The sequence below is a fragment of the Haliotis rufescens genome, unplaced genomic scaffold, assembly GCF_023055435.1.
Source record: "Haliotis rufescens isolate VD_foot unplaced genomic scaffold, xgHalRufe1.0.p SCAF_90, whole genome shotgun sequence".
NCBI classification, from domain to species: domain Eukaryota; kingdom Metazoa; phylum Mollusca; class Gastropoda; order Lepetellida; family Haliotidae; genus Haliotis; species Haliotis rufescens.
In genome coordinates, this window is record NW_025964384.1 from 492,394 (window position 1) to 516,842 (window position 24,449).

Here is a 24,449-nt window from a genome sequence, read left to right on the forward strand (position 1 = left end):
CGAACTTTTTCACATGATAACTTTTACGCCATGAGAGCTATTCTCAAAAGTATTAGCTTCAGAACTAAAACATTTGGTGTGTGGATGTATTCTTACATGGTCGACCCTCATGTAAAATATTGGCGCAATTGCATCAAAAATCATGACTTGAGGCCGAACTATAAATACATCAGCGATTCGAATTTTTTCACATACATGACTTTTACGCCATGAGAGCTACTTTCAAAAGTATTAGTTTCAGAACTAAAACATTTGGTGTGTGGATGCATTGTTACATGGCCGACCCTCATGAAAAACATAAGCGCAATTGCATCAAAAATCATGACTTGAGGCCGAACACATAAATACATCAGCGATTCGAACTTTTTCACATGCATGACTTTTACGCCATGAGAGCTATTCTCAAAAGTATTAGTTTCAAAACTAAAACATTTGGCGGTTGGATGCATTCTTACATGGTCGACCCTCATGAAAAATATTGGCGCAATTGCATCAAAAATCATGACTTGAGGCCGAACTATAAATACATCAGCGATTCGAACTTTTTCACATACATGACTTTTACGCCATGAGAGCTATTTTCAAAAGTATTAGTTTCAGAACTAAAACATTTGGTGGGTGGATGCATTCTTACATGGTCGACCCTCATGAAAAATATTGGCGCAATTGCATCAAAAATCATGACTTGAGGCCGAACACATAAATACATCAGCGATTCGAACTTTTTCACATGCATGACTTTTACGCCATGAGAGCTATTCTCAAAAGTATTAGCTTCAGAACTAAAACATTTGGTGTGTGGATGTATGCTTACATGGTCGACTCTCATGTAAAATATTGGCGCAATTGCATCAAAAATCATGACTTGAGGCCGAACTATAAATACATCAGCGATTCGAATTTTTTCACATACATGACTTTTACGCCATGAGAGCTATTCTCCAAAGTATTAGTTTCAGAACTAAAACCTTTGGTGTTTCGGATGCATTCTTACATGGCCGACCCTCATGAAAAATATTGGCGCAATTGCATCAAAAATCATGACTTGAGGCCGAACTATAAATACATCAGCGATTCGAAGTTTTTCACATGCATGACCATTTGGTGGGTGGATGCATTCTTACATGGTCGACCCTCATGAAAAATATTGGCGCAATTGCATCAAAAATCATGACTTGAGGCCGAACACATAAATACATCAGCGATTCGAACTTTTTCACATGCATGACTTTTACGCCATGAGAGCTATTCTCAAAAGTATTAGTTTCAGAACTAAAACATTTGGTGGTTGGATGCATTCTTACATGGTCGACCCTCATGAAAAATATTGGCGCAATTGGATCAAAAATCATGACTTGAGGCCGAACACATAAATACATCAGCGATTCGAACTTTTTCACATGCATGACTTTTACGCCATGAGAGCTATTCTCAAAAGTATTACCTTCAGAACTAAAACATTTGGTGGTTGGATGCATTCTTACATGGTCGACCCTCATGAAAAATATTGGCGCAATTGCATCAAAAATCATGACTTGAGGCCGAACTATATATACATCAGCGATTCGAACTTTTTCACATGATAACTTTTACGCCATGAGAGCTATTCTCAAAAGTATTAGCTTCAGAACTAAAACATTTGGTGTGTGGATGTATTCTTACATGGTCGACCCTCATGTAAAATATTGGCGCAATTGCATCAAAAATCATGACTTGAGGCCGAACTATAAATACATCAGCGATTCGAATTTTTTCACATACATGACTTTTACGCCATGAGAGCTATTCTCCAAAGTATTAGTTTCAGAACTAAAACATTTGGTGTTTCGGATGCATTCTTACATGGTCGACCCTTATGAAAAATATTGGCGCAATTGCATCAAAAATCATGACTTGAGGCCGAACTATAAATACATCAGCGATTCGAAGTTTTTCACATGCATGACCATTTGGTGTGTGGATGCATTCTTACATGGTCGACCCTCATGAAAAATATTGGCGCAATTGCATCAAAAATCATGACTTGAGGCCGAACTATAAATACATCAGCGATTCGAACTTTTTCACATGCATGACTTTTACGCCATGAGAGCTATTCACAAAAGTATTAGTTTCAGAACTAAAACATTTGGTGTGTGCATGCATTCTTACATGGTCGACCCTCATGAAAAATATTGGCGCAATTGCATCAAAATTCATGACTTGAGGCCGAACTATAAATACATCAGCGATTCGAACTTTTTCACATGCATGACTTTTACGCCATGAGAGCTATTCTCAAAAGTATTAGCTTCAAAACTAAAACATTTGGTGTTTCGAATGCATTCTTACATGGTCGACCCTCATGAAAAATATTGGCGCAATTGCATCAAAATTCATGACTTGAGGCCGAACTATAAATACATGAGCGATTCAAACTTTTTCAGATAAATGACTTTAACGCCATGAGAGCTATTCTCCAAAGTATTAGTTTCAGAACTAAAACATTTTTTGTGTGGATGCATTCTTACATGGTCGACCCTCATGAAAAATATTGGCGCAATTGCATCAAAAATCATGACTTGAGGCCGAACTATAAATACATCAGCGATTCGAAGTTTTTCACATGCATGACCATTTGGTGGGTGGATGCATTCTTACATGGTCGACCCTCATGAAAAATATTGGCGCAATTGCATCAAAAATCATGACTTGAGGCCGAACACATAAATACATCAGCGATTCGAACTTTTTCACATGCATGACTTTTACGCCATGAGAGCTATTCTCAAAAGCATTAGCTTCAGAACTAAAACATTTGGTGGTTGGATGCATTCTTACATGGTCGACCCTCATGAAAAATATTGGCGCAATTGCATCAAAAATCATGACTTGAGGCCGAACTATATATACATCAGTGATTCGAACTTTTTCACATACATGACTTTTACGCCATGAGAGGTATTCTCCAAAGTATTAGTTTCAGAACTAAAACATTTGGTGTGTGGATGCATTGTTACATGGCCGACCCTCATGAAAAACATAAGCGCAATTGCATCAAAAATCATGACTTGAGGCCGAACACATAAATACATCAGCGATTCGAACTTTTTCACATGCATGACTTTTACGCCATGAGAGCTATTCTCAAAAGTATAAGCTTCAAAACTAAAACATTTGGTGGTTGGATGCATTCTTACATGGTCGACCCTCATGAAAAATATTGGCGCAATTGCATCAAAAATCATGACTTGAGGCCGAACTATATATACATCAGTGATTCGAACTTTTTCACATACATGACTTTTACGCCATGAGAGCTATTCTCCAAAGTATTAGTTTCAGAACTAAAACATTTGGTGTTTCGGATGCATTCTTACATGGCCGACCCTCACGAAAAATATTGGCGCAATTGCATCAAAAATCATGACTTGAGGCCGAACTATAAATACATCAGCGATTCGAAGTTTTTCACATGCATGACCATTTGGTGGTTGGATGCATTCTTACATGGTCGACCCTCATGAAAAATATTGGCGCAATTGCATCAAAAATCATGACTTGAGGCCGAACTATAAATACATCAGCGATTCGAACTTTTTCACATGCATGACTTTTACGCCATGAGAGCTATTCTCAAAAGTATTAGCTTCAAAACTAAAACATTTGGTGTGTGAATGCATTCTTACATGGTCGACCCTCATGACAAATATTGGCGCAATTGCATCAAAAATCATGACTTGAGGCCGAACTATAAATACATCAGCGATTCGAACTTTTTCACATACATGACTTTTACGCCATGAGAGCTATTTTCAAAAGTATTAGTTTCAGAACTAAAACATTTGGTGTGTGGATGCATTCTTACATGGTCGACCCTCATGAAAAACATTGGCGCAATTGCATCAAAAATCATGACTTGAGGCCGAACTATAAATACATCAGCGATTCGAACTTTTTCACATGCGTGACCATTTGGTGGGTGGATGCATTCTTACATGGTCGACCCTCATGAAAAATATTGGCGCAATTGCATCAAAAATCATGACTTGAGGCCGAAGACATAAATACATCAGCGATTCGAACTTTTTCACATACATGACTTTTACGCCATGAGAGCTATTCTCCAAAGCATTAGTTTCAGAACTAAAACATTTGGTGTTTCGGATGCATTCTTACATGGCCGACCCTCATGAAAAACATAAGCGCAATTGCATCAAAAATCATGACTTGAGGCCGAACACATAAATTCATCAGCGATTCGAACTTTTTCACATGCATGACTTTTACGCCATGAGAGCTATTCTGAAAAGTATTAGCTTCAGAACTAAAACATTTGGTGGTTGGATGCATTCTTACATGGTCGACCCTCATGAAAAATATTGGCGCAACTGCATAAAAAATCATGACTTGAGGCCGAACTATATATACATCAGCGATTCGAACTTTTTCACATACATGACTTTTACGCCATGAGAGCTATTCTCAAAAGTATTAGTTTCAGAACTAAAACATTTGGTGTGTGGATGCATTGTTACATGGCCGACACTCATGAAAAACATAAGCGCAATTGCATCAAAAATCATGACTTGAGGCCGAACACATAAATACATCAGCGATTCGAACTTTTTCACATGCATGACTTTTACGCCATGAGAGCTATTCTCAAAAGTATAAGCTTCAGAACTAAAACATTTGGTGGTTGGATGCATTCTTACATGGTCGACCCTCATGAAAAATATTGGCGGAATTGCATCAAAAATCATGACTTGAGGCCGAACTATAAATACATCCGCGATTCGAACTTTTTCACATACATGACTTTTACGACATGAGAGCTATTTTCAAAAGTATTAGTTTTAGAACTAAAACATTTGGTGTGTGGATGCATTCTAACATGGCCGACCGTCATGAAAAATATTGGCGCAATTGCATCAAACATCATGACTTGAGGCCGAACTATAAATACATCAGCGATTCGAACTTTTTCACATACATGACTTTTACGCCATGAGAGCTATTTTCAAAAGTATTAGTTTCAGAACTAAAACATTTGGTGTGTGGATGCATTCTTACATGGTCGACCCTCATGAAAAACATTGGCGCAATTGCATCAAAAATCATGACTTGAGGCCGAACTATAAATACATCCGCGATTCGAACTTTTTCACATGCATGGCCATTTGGTGGGTGGATGCATTCTTACATGGTCGACCCTCATGAAAAATATTGGCGCAATTGCATCAAAAATCATGACTTGAGGCCGAACTATAAATACATCAGCGATTCGAACTTTTTCACATGCATGACTTTTACGCCATGAGAGCTATTCTCAAAAGTATTAGCTTCAGAACTAAAACATTTGATGTGTGCATGCATTCTTACATGGTCGACCCTCATGAAAAATATTGGCGCAATTGCATCAAAATTCATGACTTGAGGCCGAACTATAAATACATCAGCGATTCGAACTTTTTCACATGGATGACTTTTACGCCATGAGAGCTATTCTCAAAAGTATTGGCTTCAAAACTAAAACATTTGGTGTGTGGATGCATTCTTACATGGTCGACCCTCATGAAAAATATTGGCGCAATTGCATCAAAAATCATGACTTGAGGCCGAACTATAAATACATCAGCGATTCGAACTTTTTCACATGGATGACTTTTACGCCATGAGAGCTATTCTCAAAAGTATTAGTTTCAGAACTAAAACATTTGGGGGTTGATGAATTCTTACATGGTCAACCGTCATGAAAAATATTGGCGCAATTGCATCAAAAATCATGACTTGAGGCCGAACTATAAATACATCAGCGATTCGAACTTTTTCACATACATGACTTTTACGCCATGAGAGCTATTTTCAAAAGTATTAGTTTCAGAACTAAAACATTTGGTGTGTGGATGCATTCTTACATGGTCGACCCTCATGAAAAACATTGGCGCAATTGCATCAAAAATCATGACTTGAGGCCGAACTATAAATACATCAGCGATTCGAAGTTTTTCACATGCATGACCATTTGGTGGGTGGATGCATTCTTACATGGTCGACCCTCATGAAAAATATTGGCGCAATTGCATCAAAAATCATGACTTGAGGCCGAACACATAAATACATCAGCGATTCGAACTTTTTCACATGCATGACTTTTACGCCATGAGAGCTATTCTCAAAAGTATTAGCTTCAGAACTAAAACATTTGGTGGTTGGATGCATTCTTACATGGTCGACCCTCATGAAAAATATTGGCGCAATTGCATCAAAAATCATGACTTGAGGCCGAACTATAAATACATCAGCGATTCGAATTTTTTCACATGCATGACTTTTACGCCATGAGAGCTATTTTCAAAAGTATTAGTTTCAGAACTAAAACATTTGGTGTGTGGATGCATTCTTACATGGTCGACCCTCATGAAAAACATAAGCGCAATTGCATAAAAAATCATGACTTGAGGTCGAACTATAAATACATCAGCGATTCGAACTTTTTCACATGTATGACCATTTGGTGTGTGGATGCATTCTTACATGGTCGACCCTCATGACAAATATTGGCGCAATTGCATCAAAAATCATGACTTGAGGCCGAACTATATACATCAGCGATTCGAACTTTTTCACATACATGACTTTTACGCCATGAGAGCTATTTTCAAAAGTATTAGTTTCAGAACTAAAACATTTGGTGTGTGGATGCATTCTAACATGGCCGACCCTCATGAAAAATATTGGAGCAAATGCATCAAAAATCATGACTTGAGGCCGAACGATAAATACATCAGCGATTCGAACTTTTTCACATACATGACTTTTACGCCATGAGAGCTATTTTCAAAAGTATTAGTTTCAGAACTAAAACATTTGGTGTGTGGATGCATTCTTACATGGTCGACCCTCATGAACAACATTGGCGCAATTGCATCAAAAATCATGACTTGAGGCCGAACTATAAATACATCAGCGATTCGAAGTTTTTCACATGGATGACCATTTGGTGGGTGGATGCATTCTTACATGGTCGACCCTCATGAAAAATATTGGCGCAATTGCATAAAAAATCATGACTTGAGGCCGAACTATAAATACATCAGCGATTCGAACTTTTTCACATGCATGACTTTTACGACATGAGAGCTATTCTCAAAAGTATTAGCTTCAGAACTAAAACATTTGGTGTGTGGATGCATTCCTACATGGTCGACCCTCATGAAAAATATTGGCGCAATTGCATCAAAAATCATGACTTGAGGCCGAACTATGAATACGAATTTTTTCACATACATGACTTTTACGCCATGAGAGCTATTCTCCAAAGTATTAGTTTCAGAACTAAAACAATTGGTGTTTCAGATGCATTCTTACATGGTCGACCCTCATGAAAAATATTGGCGCAATTGCATCAGAAATCTTGACTTGAGGCCGAACTATAAATACATCAGCGATTCGAACTTTTTCACATGCATGACTTTTACGCCATGAGAGCTATTCTCCAAAGGATTAGTTTCAGAACTAAAACATTTGGTGTGTGGATGCATTCTTACATGGTCGACCCTCATGAAAAATATTGGCGCAATTGCATAAAAAATCATGACTTGAGGTCGAACTATAAATACATCAGCGATTCAAACTTTTTCACATGCACGACTTTTACGCCATGAGAGCTATTCTCCAAAGTATTAGTTTCAGAACTAAAACAATTGGTGTTTCGGATGCATTCTTACATGGTCGACCCTCATGAAAAATATTGGCGCAATTGCATCAGAAATCTTGACTTGAGGCCGAACTATAAATACATCAGCGATTCGAACTTTTTCACATGCATGACTTTTACGCCATGAGAGCTATTCTCCAAAGGATTAGTTTCAGAACTAAAACATTTGGTGTGTGGATGCATTCTTACATGGCCGACCCTCATGAAAAACATGAGCGCAATTGCATCAAAAATCATGACTTGAGGCCGAACACATAAATACATCAGCGATTCGAACTTTTTCACATGCTTGACTTTTACGCCATGAGAGCTATTTTCAATAGTATTAGTTTCAGAACTAAAACATTTGGTGTTTCGGATGCATTCTTACATGGTCGACCCTCATGAGAAACATTGGCGCAATTGCATCAAAAATCATGACTTGAGGCCGAACTATTAATACATCAGCGATTCGAAGTTTTTCACATGCATGACCATTTGGTGGGTGGATGCATTCTTACATGGTCGACCCTCATGAAAAATATTGGCGCAATTGCATCAAAAATCATGACTTGAGGCCGAACTATAAATACATCAGCGATTCGAACTTTTTCACATGCATGACTTTTACGACATGAGAGCTATTCTCAAAAGTATTAGCTTCAGAACTAAAACATATGGTGTGTGGATGCATTCTTACATGGTCTACCACCATGAAAAATATTGGCGCAATTGCATCAAAAATCATGACTTGAGGCCGAACTATGAATACGAATTTTTTCCCATACATGACTTTTACGCCATGAGAGCTATTCTCCAAAGTATTAGCTTCAGAACTAAAAGAATTGGTGTTTCGGATGCATTCTTACATGGTCGACCCTCATGAAAAATATTGGCGCAATTGCATCAGAAATCTTGACTTGAGGCCGAACTATAAATACATCAGCGATTCGAACTTTTTCACATGCATGACTTTTACGCCATGAGAGCTATTCTCAAAAGTGTTAGTTTCAGAACTAAAACATTTGGTGTGTGGATGCATTCTTACATGGTCGACTCTCATGAAAAATATTGGCGCAATTGCATAAAAAATCATGACTTGAGGTCGAACTATAAATACATCAGCGATTCAAACTTTTTCACATGCATGACTTTTACGCCATGAGAGCTATTCTCCAAAGGATAAGTTTCAGAACTAAAACATTTGGTGTGTGGATGCATTCTTACATGGTCGACCCTCATGAAAAATATTGGCGCAATTGCATCAAAAATCATGACTTGAGGCCGAACTATAAATACATCAGCGATTCGAAGTTTTTCACATGCATGACCATTTGGTGGGTGGATGCATTCTTACATGGTCGACCCTCATGAAAAATATTGGCGCAATTGCATCAAAAATCATGACTTGAGGCCGAACTATAAATACATCAGCGATTCGAACTTTTTCACATGCATGACTTTTACGACATGAGAGGTATTCTCAAAAGTATTAGCTTCAGAACTAAAACATATGGTGTGTGGATGCATTCTTACATGGTCTACCACCATGAAAAATATTGGCGCAATTGCATCAAAAATCATGACTTGAGGCCGAACTATGAATACGAATTTTTTCCCATACATGACTTTTACGCCATGAGAGCTATTCTCCAAAGTATTAGCTTCAGAACTAAAAGAATTGGTGTTTCGGATGCATTCTTACATGGTCGACCCTCATGAAAAATATTGGCGCAATTGCATCAGAAATCTTGACTTGAGGCCGAACTATAAATACATCAGCGATTCGAACTTTTTCACATACATGACTTTTACGCCATGAGAGCTATTCTCAAAAGTGTTAGTTTCAGAACTAAAACATTTGGTGTGTGGATGCATTCTTACATGGTCGACTCTCATGAAAAATATTGGCGCAATTGCATAAAAAATCATGACTTGAGGTCGAACTATAAATACATCAGCGATTCAAACTTTTTCACATGCATGACTTTTACGCCATGAGAGCTATTCTCCAAAGGATAAGTTTCAGAACTAAAACATTTGGTGTGTGGATGCATTCTTACATGGTCGACCCTCATGAAAAATATTGGCGCAATTGCATCAAAAATCATGACTTGAGGCCGAACTATAAATACATCAGCGATTCGAAGTTTTTCACATGCATGACCATTTGGTGGGTGGATGCATTCTTACATGGTCGACCCTCATGAAAAATATTGGCGCAATTGCATCAAAAATCATGACTTGAGGCCGAACTATAAATACATCAGCGATTCGAACTTTTTCACATGCATGACTTTTACGACATGAGAGGTATTCTCAAAAGTATTAGCTTCAGAACTAAAACATATGGTGTGTGGATGCATTCTTACATGGTCTACCACCATGAAAAATATTGGCGCAATTGCATCAAAAATCATGACTTGAGGCCGAACTATGAATACGAATTTTTTCCCATACATGACTTTTACGCCATGAGAGCTATTCTCCAAAGTATTAGCTTCAGAACTAAAAGAATTGGTGTTTCGGATGCATTCTTACATGGTCGACCCTCATGAAAAATATTGGCGCAATTGCATCAGAAATCTTGACTTGAGGCCGAACTATAAATACATCAGCGATTCGAACTTTTTCACATGCATGACTTTCACGCCATGAGAGCTATTCTCAAAAGTGTTAGTTTCAGAACTAAAACATTTGGTGTGTGGATGCATTCTTACATGGTCGACTCTCATGAAAAATATTGGCGCAATTGCATAAAAAATCATGACTTGAGGCCGAACTATAAATACATCAGCGATTCGAACTTTTTCACATGCATGACTTTTACGACATGAGAGCTATTCTCAAAAGTATTAGCTTCAGAACTAAAACATTTGGTGTGTGGATGCATTCCTACATGGTCGACCCTCATGAAAAATATTGGCGCAATTGCATCAAAAATCATGACTTGAGGCCGAACTATGAATACGAATTTTTTCACATACATGACTTTTACGCCATGAGAGCTATTCTCCAAAGTATTAGTTTCAGAACTAAAACAATTGGTGTTTCAGATGCATTCTTACATGGTCGACCCTCATGAAAAATATTGGCGCAATTGCATCAGAAATCTTGACTTGAGGCCGAACTATAAATACATCAGCGATTCGAACTTTTTCACATGCATGACTTTTACGCCATGAGAGCTATTCTCCAAAGGATTAGTTTCAGAACTAAAACATTTGGTGTGTGGATGCATTCTTACATGGTCGACCCTCATGAAAAATATTGGCGCAATTGCATAAAAAATCATGACTTGAGGTCGAACTATAAATACATCAGCGATTCAAACTTTTTCACATGCACGACTTTTACGCCATGAGAGCTATTCTCCAAAGTATTAGTTTCAGAACTAAAACAATTGGTGTTTCGGATGCATTCTTACATGGTCGACCCTCATGAAAAATATTGGCGCAATTGCATCAGAAATCTTGACTTGAGGCCGAACTATAAATACATCAGCGATTCGAACTTTTTCACATGCATGACTTTTACGCCATGAGAGCTATTCTCCAAAGGATTAGTTTCAGAACTAAAACATTTGGTGTGTGGATGCATTCTTACATGGCCGACCCTCATGAAAAACATGAGCGCAATTGCATCAAAAATCATGACTTGAGGCCGAACACATAAATACATCAGCGATTCGAACTTTTTCACATGCTTGACTTTTACGCCATGAGAGCTATTTTCAATAGTATTAGTTTCAGAACTAAAACATTTGGTGTTTCGGATGCATTCTTACATGGTCGACCCTCATGAGAAACATTGGCGCAATTGCATCAAAAATCATGACTTGAGGCCGAACTATTAATACATCAGCGATTCGAAGTTTTTCACATGCATGACCATTTGGTGGGTGGATGCATTCTTACATGGTCGACCCTCATGAAAAATATTGGCGCAATTGCATCAAAAATCATGACTTGAGGCCGAACTATAAATACATCAGCGATTCGAACTTTTTCACATGCATGACTTTTACGACATGAGAGCTATTCTCAAAAGTATTAGCTTCAGAACTAAAACATATGGTGTGTGGATGCATTCTTACATGGTCTACCACCATGAAAAATATTGGCGCAATTGCATCAAAAATCATGACTTGAGGCCGAACTATGAATACGAATTTTTTCACATACATGACTTTTACGCCATGAGAGCTATTCTCCAAAGTATTAGCTTCAGAACTAAAAGAATTGGTGTTTCGGATGCATTCTTACATGGTCGACCCTCATGAAAAATATTGGCGCAATTGCATCAGAAATCTTGACTTGAGGCCGAACTATAAATACATCAGCGATTCGAACTTTTTCACATGCATGACTTTTACGCCATGAGAGCTATTCTCAAAAGTGTTAGTTTCAGAACTAAAACATTTGGTGTGTGGATGCATTCTTACATGGTCGACTCTCATGAAAAATATTGGCGCAATTGCATAAAAAATCATGACTTGAGGTCGAACTATAAATACATCAGCGATTCAAACTTTTTCACATGCATGACTTTTACGCCATGAGAGCTATTCTCCAAAGGATAAGTTTCAGAACTAAAACATTTGGTGTGTGGATGCATTCTTACATGGTCGACCCTCATGAAAAATATTGGCGCAATTGCATCAAAAATCATGACTTGAGGCCGAACTATAAATACATCAGCGATTCGAAGTTTTTCACATGCATGACCATTTGGTGGGTGGATGCATTCTTACATGGTCGACCCTCATGAAAAATATTGGCGCAATTGCATCAAAAATCATGACTTGAGGCCGAACTATAAATACATCAGCGATTCGAACTTTTTCACATGCATGACTTTTACGACATGAGAGGTATTCTCAAAAGTATTAGCTTCAGAACTAAAACATATGGTGTGTGGATGCATTCTTACATGGTCTACCACCATGAAAAATATTGGCGCAATTGCATCAAAAATCATGACTTGAGGCCGAACTATGAATACGAATTTTTTCCCATACATGACTTTTACGCCATGAGAGCTATTCTCCAAAGTATTAGCTTCAGAACTAAAAGAATTGGTGTTTCGGATGCATTCTTACATGGTCGACCCTCATGAAAAATATTGGCGCAATTGCATCAGAAATCTTGACTTGAGGCCGAACTATAAATACATCAGCGATTCGAACTTTTTCACATGCATGACTTTCACGCCATGAGAGCTATTCTCAAAAGTGTTAGTTTCAGAACTAAAACATTTGGTGTGTGGATGCATTCTTACATGGTCGACTCTCATGAAAAATATTGGCGCAATTGCATAAAAAATCATGACTTGAGGTCGAACTATAAATACATCAGCGATTCAAACTTTTTCACATGCATGACTTTTACGCCATGAGAGCTATTCTCCAAAGGATAAGTTTCAGAACTAAAACATTTGGTGTGCGGATGCATTCTTACATGGTCGACCCTCATGAAAAATATTGGCGCAATTGCATCAAAAATCATGACTTGAGGCCGAACTATAAATACATCAGCGATTCGAACTTTTTCACATGCATGACCATTTGGTGGGTGGATGCATTCTTACATGGTCGACCCTCATGAAAAATATTGGCGCAATTGCATCAAAAATCATGACTTGAGGCCCAACACATAAATACATCAGCGATTCGAACTTTTTCACAAGCATGACTTTACGCCATGAGAGCTATTCTCAAAAGTATAAGCTTCAGAACTAAAACATTTGGTGGTTGGATGCATTCTTAGATGGTCGACCCTCATGAAAAATATTGGCGCAATTGCATCAAAAATCATGACTTGAGGCCTAACTATATATACATCAGCGATTCGAACTTTTTCACATACATGACTTTTACGCCATGAGAGCTATTCTCCAAAGTATTAGTTTCAGAACTAAAACATTTGGTGTGTGGATGCATTCTTACATGGCCGACCCTCATGACACACATAAGCGCAATTGCATCAAAAATCATGACTTGAGGCCGAACACATAAATACATCAGCGATTCGAACTTTTTCACATGCATGACTTTTACGCCATGAGAGCTATTCTGAAAAGTATTAGCTTCAGAATTAAAACATTTGGTGGTTGGATGCATTCTTACATGGTCGACCCTCATGAAAAATATTGGCGCAATTGCATCAAAAATCATGACTTGAGGCCGAACTATAAATACATCAGCGATTCGAGGTTTTTCACATGCATGACCATTTGGTGGGTGGATGCATTCTTACATGGTCGACCCTCATGAAAAATATTGGCGCAATTGCATCAAAAATCATGACTTGAGGCCGAACTATATATACATCAGCGATTCGAACTTTTTCACATACATGACTTTTACGCCATGAGAGCTATTTTCAAAAGGATTAGTTTCAGAACTAAAACATTTGGTGTGTGGATGCATTCTAACATGGCCGACCCTCATGAAAAATATTGTCGAAATTGCATCAAAAATCATGACTTGAGGCCGAACGATAAATACATCAGCGATTCGAACTTTTTCACATACATGACTTTTACGCCATGAGAGCTATTTTCAAAAGTATTAGTTTCAGAACTAAAACATTTGGTGTGTGGATGCATTCTTACATGGTCGACCCTCATGAAAAATATTGGCGCAATTGCATCAAAAATCATGACTTGAGGCCGAACTATAAATACATCAGCGATTCGAACTTTTTCACATGCATGACCATTTGGTGGGTGGATGCATTCTTACATGGTCGACCCTCATGAAAAATATTGGCGCAATTGCATCAAAAATCATGACTTGAGGCCGAACTATGAATACGAATTTTTTCACATACATGACTTTTACGCCATGAGAGCTATTCTCCAAAGTATTAGTTTCAGAACTAAAACAATTGGTGTTTCGGATGCATTCTTACATGGTCGACCCTCATGAAAAATATTGGCGCAATTGCATCAGAAATCTTGACTTGAGGCCGAACTGTAAATACATCAGCGATTCGAACTTTTTCACATGCATGACTTTTACGCCATGAGAGCTATTCTCAAAAGTGTTAGTTTCAGAACTAAAACATTTGGTGTGTGGATGCATTCTTACATGGTCGACCCTCATGAAAAATATTGGCGCAATTGCATAAAACATCATGACTTGAGGTCGAACTATAAATACATCAGCGATTCAAACTTTTTCACATGCATGACTTTTACGCCATGAGAGCTATTCTCCAAAGGATTAGTTTCAGAACTAAAACATTTGGTGTGTGGATGCATTCTTACATGGTCGACCCTCATGAAAAACATTGGCGCAATTGCATCAAAAATCATGACTTGAGGCCGAACTATAAATACATCAGCGATTCGAACTTTTTCACATGCATGACTTTTACGCCATGAGAGCTATTCTGAAAAGTGTTAGTTTCAGAACTAAAACATTTGGTGTGTGGATGCATTCTTACATGGTCGACCCTCATGAAAAATATTGGCGCAATTGCATAAAAAATCATGACTTGAGGTCGAACTATAAATACATCAGCGATTCAAACTTTTTCACATGCATGACTTTTACGCCATGAGAGCTATTCTCCAAAGGATTAGTTTCAGAACTAAAACATTTGGTGTGTGGATGCATTCTTACATGGCCGACCCTCATGAAAAACATTGGCGCAATTGCATCAAAAATCATGACTTGAGGCCGAACTATAAATACATCAGCGATTCGAAGTTTTTCACATGCATGACTTTTACGCCATGAGAGCTATTCTCCAAAGTATTAGTTTCAGAACTAAAACATTTGGTGTGTGGATGCATTCTTACATGGCCGACCCTCATAAAAAATATTGGCGCAATTGCATCAAAAATCATGACTTGAGGCCCAACACATAAATACATCAGCGATTCGAACTTTTTCACAAGCATGACTTTACGCCATGAGAGCTATTCTCAAAAGTATAAGATTCAGAACTAAAACATTTGGTGGTTGGATGCATTCTTACATGGTCGACCCTCATGAAAAATATTGGCGCAATTGCATCAAAAATCATGACTTGAGGCCGAACAGATAAATACATCAGCGATTCGAACTTTTTCACATGCATGACTTTTACGCCATGAGAGCTATTTTCAAAAGGATTAGTTTCAGAACTAAAACATTTGGTGTGTGGATGCATTCTAACATGGCCGACCCTCATGAAAAATATTGTCGAAATTGCATCAAAAATCATGACTTGAGGCCGAACGATAAATACATCAGCGATTCGAACTTTTTCACATACATGACTTTTACGCCATGAGAGCTATTTTCAAAAGTATTAGTTTCAGAACTAAAACATTTGGTGTGTGGATGCATTCTTACATGGTCGACCCTCATGAAAAACATTGGCGCAATTGCATAAAAAATCATGACTTGAGGCCGAACTATAAATACATCAGCGATTCGAACTTTTTCACATGCATGACCATTTGGTGGGTGGATGCATTCTTACATGGTCGACCCTCATGAAAAATATTGGCGCAATTGCATCAGAAATCATGACTTGAGGCCGAACTATAGATACATCAGCGATTCGAACTTTTTCACATGCATGACTTTTACGACATGAGAGCTATTCTCAAAAGTATTAGCTTCAGAACTAAAACATTTGGTGTGTGGATGCATTCTTACATGGTCTACCCCCATGAAAAAATATTAGCGCAATTGCATCAAAAATCATGACTTGAGGCCGAACTATAAATACATCAGCGATTCGAACTTTTTCACATGCATGACCATTTGGTGGGTGGATGCATTCTTACATGGTCGACCCTCATGAAAAATATTGGCGCAATTGCATCAAAAATCATGACTTGAGGCCGAACTATAAATACATCAGCGATTCGAACTTTTTCACATGCATGACTTTTACGACATGAGAGGTATTCTCAAAAGTATTAGCTTCAGAACTAAAACATATGGTGTGTGGATGCATTCTTACATGGTCTACCACCATGAAAAATATTGGCGCAATTGCATCAAAAATCATGACTTGAGGCCGAACTATGAATACGAATTTTTTCCCATACATGACTTTTACGCCATGAGAGCTATTCTCCAAAGTATTAGCTTCAGAACTAAAAGAATTGGTGTTTCGGATGCATTCTTACATGGTCGACCCTCATGAAAAATATTGGCGCAATTGCATCAGAAATCTTGACTTGAGGCCGAACTATAAATACATCAGCGATTCGAACTTTTTCACATGCATGACTTTTACGCCATGAGAGCTATTCTCAAAAGTGTTAGTTTCAGAACTAAAACATTTGGTGTGTGGATGCATTCTTACATGGTCGACTCTCATGAAAAATATTGGCGCAATTGCATAAAAAATCATGACTTGAGGTCGAACTATAAATACATCAGCGATTCAAACTTTTTCACATGCATGACTTTTACGCCATGAGAGCTATTCTCCAAAGGATAAGTTTCAGAACTAAAACATTTGGTGTGCGGATGCATTCTTACATGGTCGACCCTCATGAAAAATATTGGCGCAATTGCATCAAAAATCATGACTTGAGGCCGAACTATAAATACATCAGCGATTCGAACTTTTTCACATGCATGACCATTTGGTGGGTGGATGCATTCTTACATGGTCGACCCTCATGAAAAATATTGGCGCAATTGCATCAAAAATCATGACTTGAGGCCCAACACATAAATACATCAGCGATTCGAACTTTTTCACAAGCATGACTTTACGCCATGAGAGCTATTCTCAAAAGTATAAGCTTCAGAACTAAAACATTTGGTGGTTGGATGCATTCTTAGATGGTCGACCCTCATGAAAAATATTGGCGCAATTGCATCAAAAATCATGACTTGAGGCCTAACTATATATACATCAGCGATTCGAACTTTTTCACATACATGACTTTTACGCCATGAGAGCTATTCTCCAAAGTATTAGTTTCAGAACTAAAACATTTGGTGTGTGGATGCATTCTTACATGGCCGACCCTCATGACACACATAAGCGCAATTGCATCAAAAATCATGACTTGAGGCCGAACTATAAATACATCAGCGATTCGAGGTTTTTCACATGCATGACCATTTGGTGGGTGGATGCATTCTTACATGGTCGACCCTCATGAAAAATATTGGCGCAATTGCATCAAAAATCATGACTTGAGGCCGAACTATATATACATCAGCGATTCGAACTTTTTCACATACATGACTTTTACGCCATGAGAGCTATTTTCAAAAGGATTAGTTTCAGAACTAAAACATTTGGTGTGTGGATGCATTCTAACATGGCCGACCCTCATGAAAAATATTGTCGAAATTGCATCAAAAATCATGACTTGAGGCCGAACGATAAATACATCAGCGATTCGAACTTTTTCACATACATGACTTTTACGCCATGAGAGCTATTTTCAAAAGTATTAGTTTCAGAACTAAAACATTTGGTGTGTGGATGCATTCTTACATGGTCGACCCTCATGAAAAATATTGGCGCAATTGCATCAAAAATCATGACTTGAGGCCGAACTATAAATACATCAGCGATTCGAACTTTTTCACATGCATGACCATTTGGTGGGTGGATGCATTCTTACATGGTCGACCCTCATGAAAAATATTGGCGCAATTGCATCAAAAATCATGACTTGAGGCCGAACTATGAATACGAATTTTTTCACATACATGACTTTTACGCCATGAGAGCTATTCTCCAAAGTATTAGTTTCAGAACTAAAACAATTGGTGTTTCGGATGCATTCTTACATGGTCGACCCTCATGAAAAATATTGGCGCAATTGCATCAGAAATCTTGACTTGAGGCCGAACTGTAAATACATCAGCGATTCGAACTTTTTCACATGCATGACTTTTACGCCATGAGAGCTATTCTCAAAAGTGTTAGTTTCAGAACTAAAACATTTGGTGTGTGGATGCATTCTTACATGGTCGACCCTCATGAAAAATATTGGCGCAATTGCATAAAACATCATGACTTGAGGTCGAACTATAAATACATCAGCGATTCAAACTTTTTCACATGCATGACTTTTACGCCATGAGAGCTATTCTCCAAAGGATTAGTTTCAGAACTAAAACATTTGGTGTGTGGATGCATTCTTACATGGTCGACCCTCATGAAAAACATTGGCGCAATTGCATCAAAAATCATGACTTGAGGCCGAACTATAAATACATCAGCGATTCGAACTTTTTCACATGCATGACTTTTACGCCATGAGAGCTATTCTGAAAAGTGTTAGTTTCAGAACTAAAACATTTGGTGTGTGGATGCATTCTTACATGGTCGACCCTCATGAAAAATATTGGCGCAATTGCATAAAAAATCATGACTTGAGGTCGAACTATAAATACATCAGCGATTCAAACTTTTTCACATGCATGACTTTTACGCCATGAGAGCTATTCTCCAAAGGATTAGTTTCAGAACTAAAACATTTGGTGTGTGGATGCATTCTTACATGGCCGACCCTCATGAAAAACATTGGCGCAATTGCATCAAAAATCATGACTTGAGGCCGAACTATAAATACATCAGCGATTCGAAGTTTTTCACATGCATGACTTTTACGCCATGAGAGCTATTCTCCAAAGTATTAGTTTCAGAACTAAAACATTTGGTGTGTGGATGCATTCTTACATGGCCGACCCTCATAAAAAATATTGGCGCAATTGCATCAAAAATCATGACTTGAGGCCCAACACATAAATACATCAGCGATTCGAACTTTTTCACAAGCATGACTTTACGCCATGAGAGCTATTCTCAAAAGTATAAGATTCAGAACTAAAACATTTGGTGGTTGGATGCATTCTTACATGGTCGACCCTCATGAAAAATATTGGCGCAATTGCATCAAAAATCATGACTTGAGGCCGAACAGATAAATACATCAGCGATTCGAACTTTTTCACATGCATGACTTTTACGCCATGAGAGCTATTTTCAAAAGGATTAGTTTCAGAACTAAAACATTTGGTGTGTGGATGCATTCTAACATGGCCGACCCTCATGAAAAATATTGTCGAAATTGCATCAAAAATCATGACTTGAGGCCGAACGATAAATACATCAGCGATTCGAACTTTTTCACATACATGACTTTTACGCCATGAGAGCTATTTTCAAAAGTATTAGTTTCAGAACTAAAACATTTGGTGTGTGGATGCATTCTTACATGGTCGACCCTCATGAAAAACATTGGCGCAATTGCATAAAAAATCATGACTTGAGGCCGAACTATAAATACATCAGCGATTCGAACTTTTTCACATGCATGACCATTTGGTGGGTGGATGCATTCTTACATGGTCGACCCTCATGAAAAATATTGGCGCAATTGCATCAGAAATCATGACTTGAGGCCGAACTATAGATACATCAGCGATTCGAACTTTTTCACATGCATGACTTTTACGATATGAGAGCTATTCTCAAAAGTATTAGCTTCAGAACTAAAACATTTGGTGTGTGGATGCATTCTTACATGGTCTACCCCCATGAAAAAATATTAGCGCAATTGCATCAAAAATCATGACTTGAGGCCGAACTATAAATACATCAGCGATTCGAAGTTTTTCACATGCATGACCATTTGGTGGGTGGATGCATTCTTACATGGTCGACCCTCATGAAAAATATTGGCGCAATTGCATCAAAAATCATGACTTGAGGCCGAACTATAAATACATCAGCGATTCGAACTTTTTCACATGCATGACTTTTACGACATGAGAGGTATTCTCAAAAGTATTAGCTTCAGAACTAAAACATATGGTGTGTGGATGCATTCTTACATGGTCTACCACCATGAAAAATATTGGCGCAATTGCATCAAAAATCATGACTTGAGGCCGAACTATGAATACGAATTTTTTCCCATACATGACTTTTACGCCATGAGAGCTATTCTCCAAAGTATTAGCTTCAGAACTAAAAGAATTGGTGTTTCGGATGCATTCTTACATGGTCGACCCTCATGAAAAATATTGGCGCAATTGCATCAGAAATCTTGACTTGAGGCCGAACTATAAATACATCAGCGATTCGAACTTTTTCACATGCATGACTTTTACGCCATGAGAGCTATTCTCAAAAGTGTTAGTTTCAGAACTAAAACATTTGGTGTGTGGATGCATTCTTACATGGTCGACTCTCATGAAAAATATTGGCGCAATTGCATAAAAAATCATGACTTGAGGTCGAACTATAAATACATCAGCGATTCAAACTTTTTCACATGCATGACTTTTACGCCATGAGAGCTATTCTCCAAAGGATAAGTTTCAGAACTAAAACATTTGGTGTGTGGATGCATTCTTACATGGTCGACCCTCATGAAAAATATTGGCGCAATTGCATCAAAAATCATGACTTGAGGCCGAACTATAAATACATCAGCGATTCGAAGTTTTTCACATGCATGACCATTTGGTGGGTGGTTGCATTCTTACATGGTCGACCCTCATGAAAAATATTGGCGCAATTGCATCAAAAATCATGACTTGAGGCCCAACACATAAATACATCAGCGATTCGAACTTTTTCACAAGCATGACTTTACGCCATGAGAGCTATTCTCAAAAGTATAAGCTTCAGAACTAAAACATTTGGTGGTTGGATGCATTCTTAGATGGTCGACCCTCATGAAAAATATTGGCGCAATTGCATCAAAAATCATGACTTGAGGCCTAACTATATATACATCAGCGATTCGAACTTTTTCACATACATGACTTTTACGCCATGAGAGCTATTCTCCAAAGTATTAGTTTCAGAACTAAAACATTTGGTGTGTGGATGCATTCTTACATGGCCGACCCTCATGACACACATAAGCGCAATTGCATCAAAAATCATGACTTGAGGCCCAACACATAAATACATCAGCGATTCGAACTTTTTCACATGCATGACTTTGACGCCATGAGAGCTATTCTGAAAAGTATTAGCTTCAGAATTAAAACATTTGGTGGTTGGATGCATTCTTACATGGTCGACCCTAATGAAAAATATTGGCGCAATTGCATAAAAAATCATGACTTGAGGCCGAACTATAAATACATCAGCGATTCGAGGTTTTTCACATGCATGACCATTTGGTGGGTGGATGCATTCTTACATGGTCGACCCTCATGAAAAATATTGGCGCAATTGCATCAAAAATCATGACTTGAGGCCGAACTATATATACATCAGCGATTCGAACTTTTTCACATACATGACTTTTACGCCATGAGAGCTATTTTCAAAAGGATTAGTTTCAGAACTAAAACATTTGGTGTGTGGATGCATTCTAACATGGCCGACCCTCATGAAAAATATTGTCGAAATTGCATCAAAAATCATGACTTGAGGCCGAACGATAAATACATCAGCGATTCGAACTTTTTCACATACATGACTTTTACGCCATGAGAGCTATTTTCAAAAGTATTAGTTTCAGAACTAAAACATTTGGTGTGTGGATGCATTCTTACATGGTCGACCCTCATGAAAAATATTGGCGCAATTGCATCAAAAATCATGACTTGAGGCCGAACTATAAATACATCAGCGATTCGAACTTTTTCACATGCATGACCATTTGGTGGGTGGATGCATTCTTACATGGTCGACCCTCATGAAAAATATTGGCGCAATTGCATCAAAAATCATGACTTGAGGCCGAACTATGAATACGAATTTTTTCCCATACATGACTTTTACGCCATGAGAGCTATTCTCCAAAGTATTAGTTTCAGAACTAAAACAATTGGTGTTTCGGATGCATTCTTACATGGTCGACCCTCATGAAAAATATTGGCGCAATTGCATCAGAAATCTTGACTTGAGGCCGAACTGTAAATACATCAGCGATTCGAACTTTTTCACATGCATGACTTTCACGCCATGAGAGCTATTCTCAAAAGTGTTAGTTTCAGAACTAAAACATTTGGTGTGTGGATGCATTCTTACATGGTCGACCCTCATGAAAAATATTGGCGCAATTGCATAAAACATCATGACTTGAGGTCGAACTATAAATACATCAGCGATTCAAACTTTTTCACATGCATGACTTTTACGCCATGAGAGCTATTCTCCAAAGGATTAGTTTCAGAACTAAAACATTTGGTGTGTGGATGCATTCTTACATGGTCGACCCTCATGAAAAACATTGGCGCAATTGCATCAAAAATCATGACTTGAGGCCGAACTATAAATACATCAGCGATTCGAACTTTTTCACATGCATGACTTTTACGCCATGAGAGCTATTCTGAAAAGTGTTAGTTTCAGAACTAAAACATTTGGTGTGTGGATGCATTCTTACATGGTCGACCCTCATGAAAAATATTGGCGCAATTGCATAAAAAATCATGACTTGAGGTCGAACTATAAATACATCAGCGATTCAAACTTTTTCACATGCATGACTTTTACGCCATGAGAGCTATTCTCCAAAGGATTAGTTTCAGAACTAAAACATTTGGTGTGTGGATGCATTCTTACATGGCCGACCCTCATGAAAAACATTGGCGCAATTGCATCAAAAATCATGACTTGAGGCCGAACTATAAATACATCAGCGATTCGAAGTTTTTCACATGCATGACTTTTACGCCATGAGAGCTATTCTCCAAAGTATTAGTTTCAGAACTAAAACATTTGGTGTGTGGATGCATTCTTACATGGCCGACCCTCATAAAAAATATTGGCGCAATTGCATCAAAAATCATGACTTGAGGCCCAACACATAAATACATCAGCGATTCGAACTTTTTCACAAGCATGACTTTACGCCATGAGAGCTATTCTCAAAAGTATAAGATTCAGAACTAAAACATTTGGTGGTTGGATGCATTCTTACATGGTCGACCCTCATGAAAAATATTGGCGCAATTGCATCAAAAATCATGACTTGAGGCCGAACTATAAATACATCAGCGATTCGAACTTTTTCACATGCATGACTTTTACGCCATGAGAGCTATTTTCAAAAGGATTAGTTTCAGAACTAAAACATTTGGTGTGTGGATGCATTCTAACATGGCCGACCCTCATGAAAAATATTGTCGAAATTGCATCAAAAATCATGACTTGAGGCCGAACGATAAATACATCAGCGATTCGAACTTTTTCATATACATGACTTTTACGCCATGAGAGCTATTTTCAAAAGTATTAGTTTCAGAACTAAAACATTTGGTGTGTGGATGCATTCTTACATGGTCGACCCTCATGAAAAATATTGGCGCAATTGCATCAGAAATCATGACTTGAGGCCGAACTATAGATACATCAGCGATTCGAACTTTTTCACATGCATGACTTTTACGCCATGAGAGCTATTCTCAAAAGTATTAGCTTCAGAACTAAAACATTTGGTGTGTGGATGCATTCTTACATGGTCTACCCCCATGAAAAAATATTAGCGCAATTGCATCAAAAGTCATGACTTGAGGCCGAACTATGAATACGAATTTTTTCACATACATGACTTTTACGCCATGAGAGCTATTCTCCAAAGTATTAGTTTCAGAACTAAAACAATTGGTGTTTCGGATGCATTCTTACATGGTCGACCCTCATGAAAAATATTGGCGCAATTGCATCAGAAATCTTGACTTGAGGCCGAACTATAAATACATCAGCGATTCGAACTTTTTCACATACATGACTTTTACGCCATGAGAGCTATTCTCAAAAGTGTTAGTTTCAGAACTAAAACATTTGGTGTGTGGATGCATTCTTACATGGTC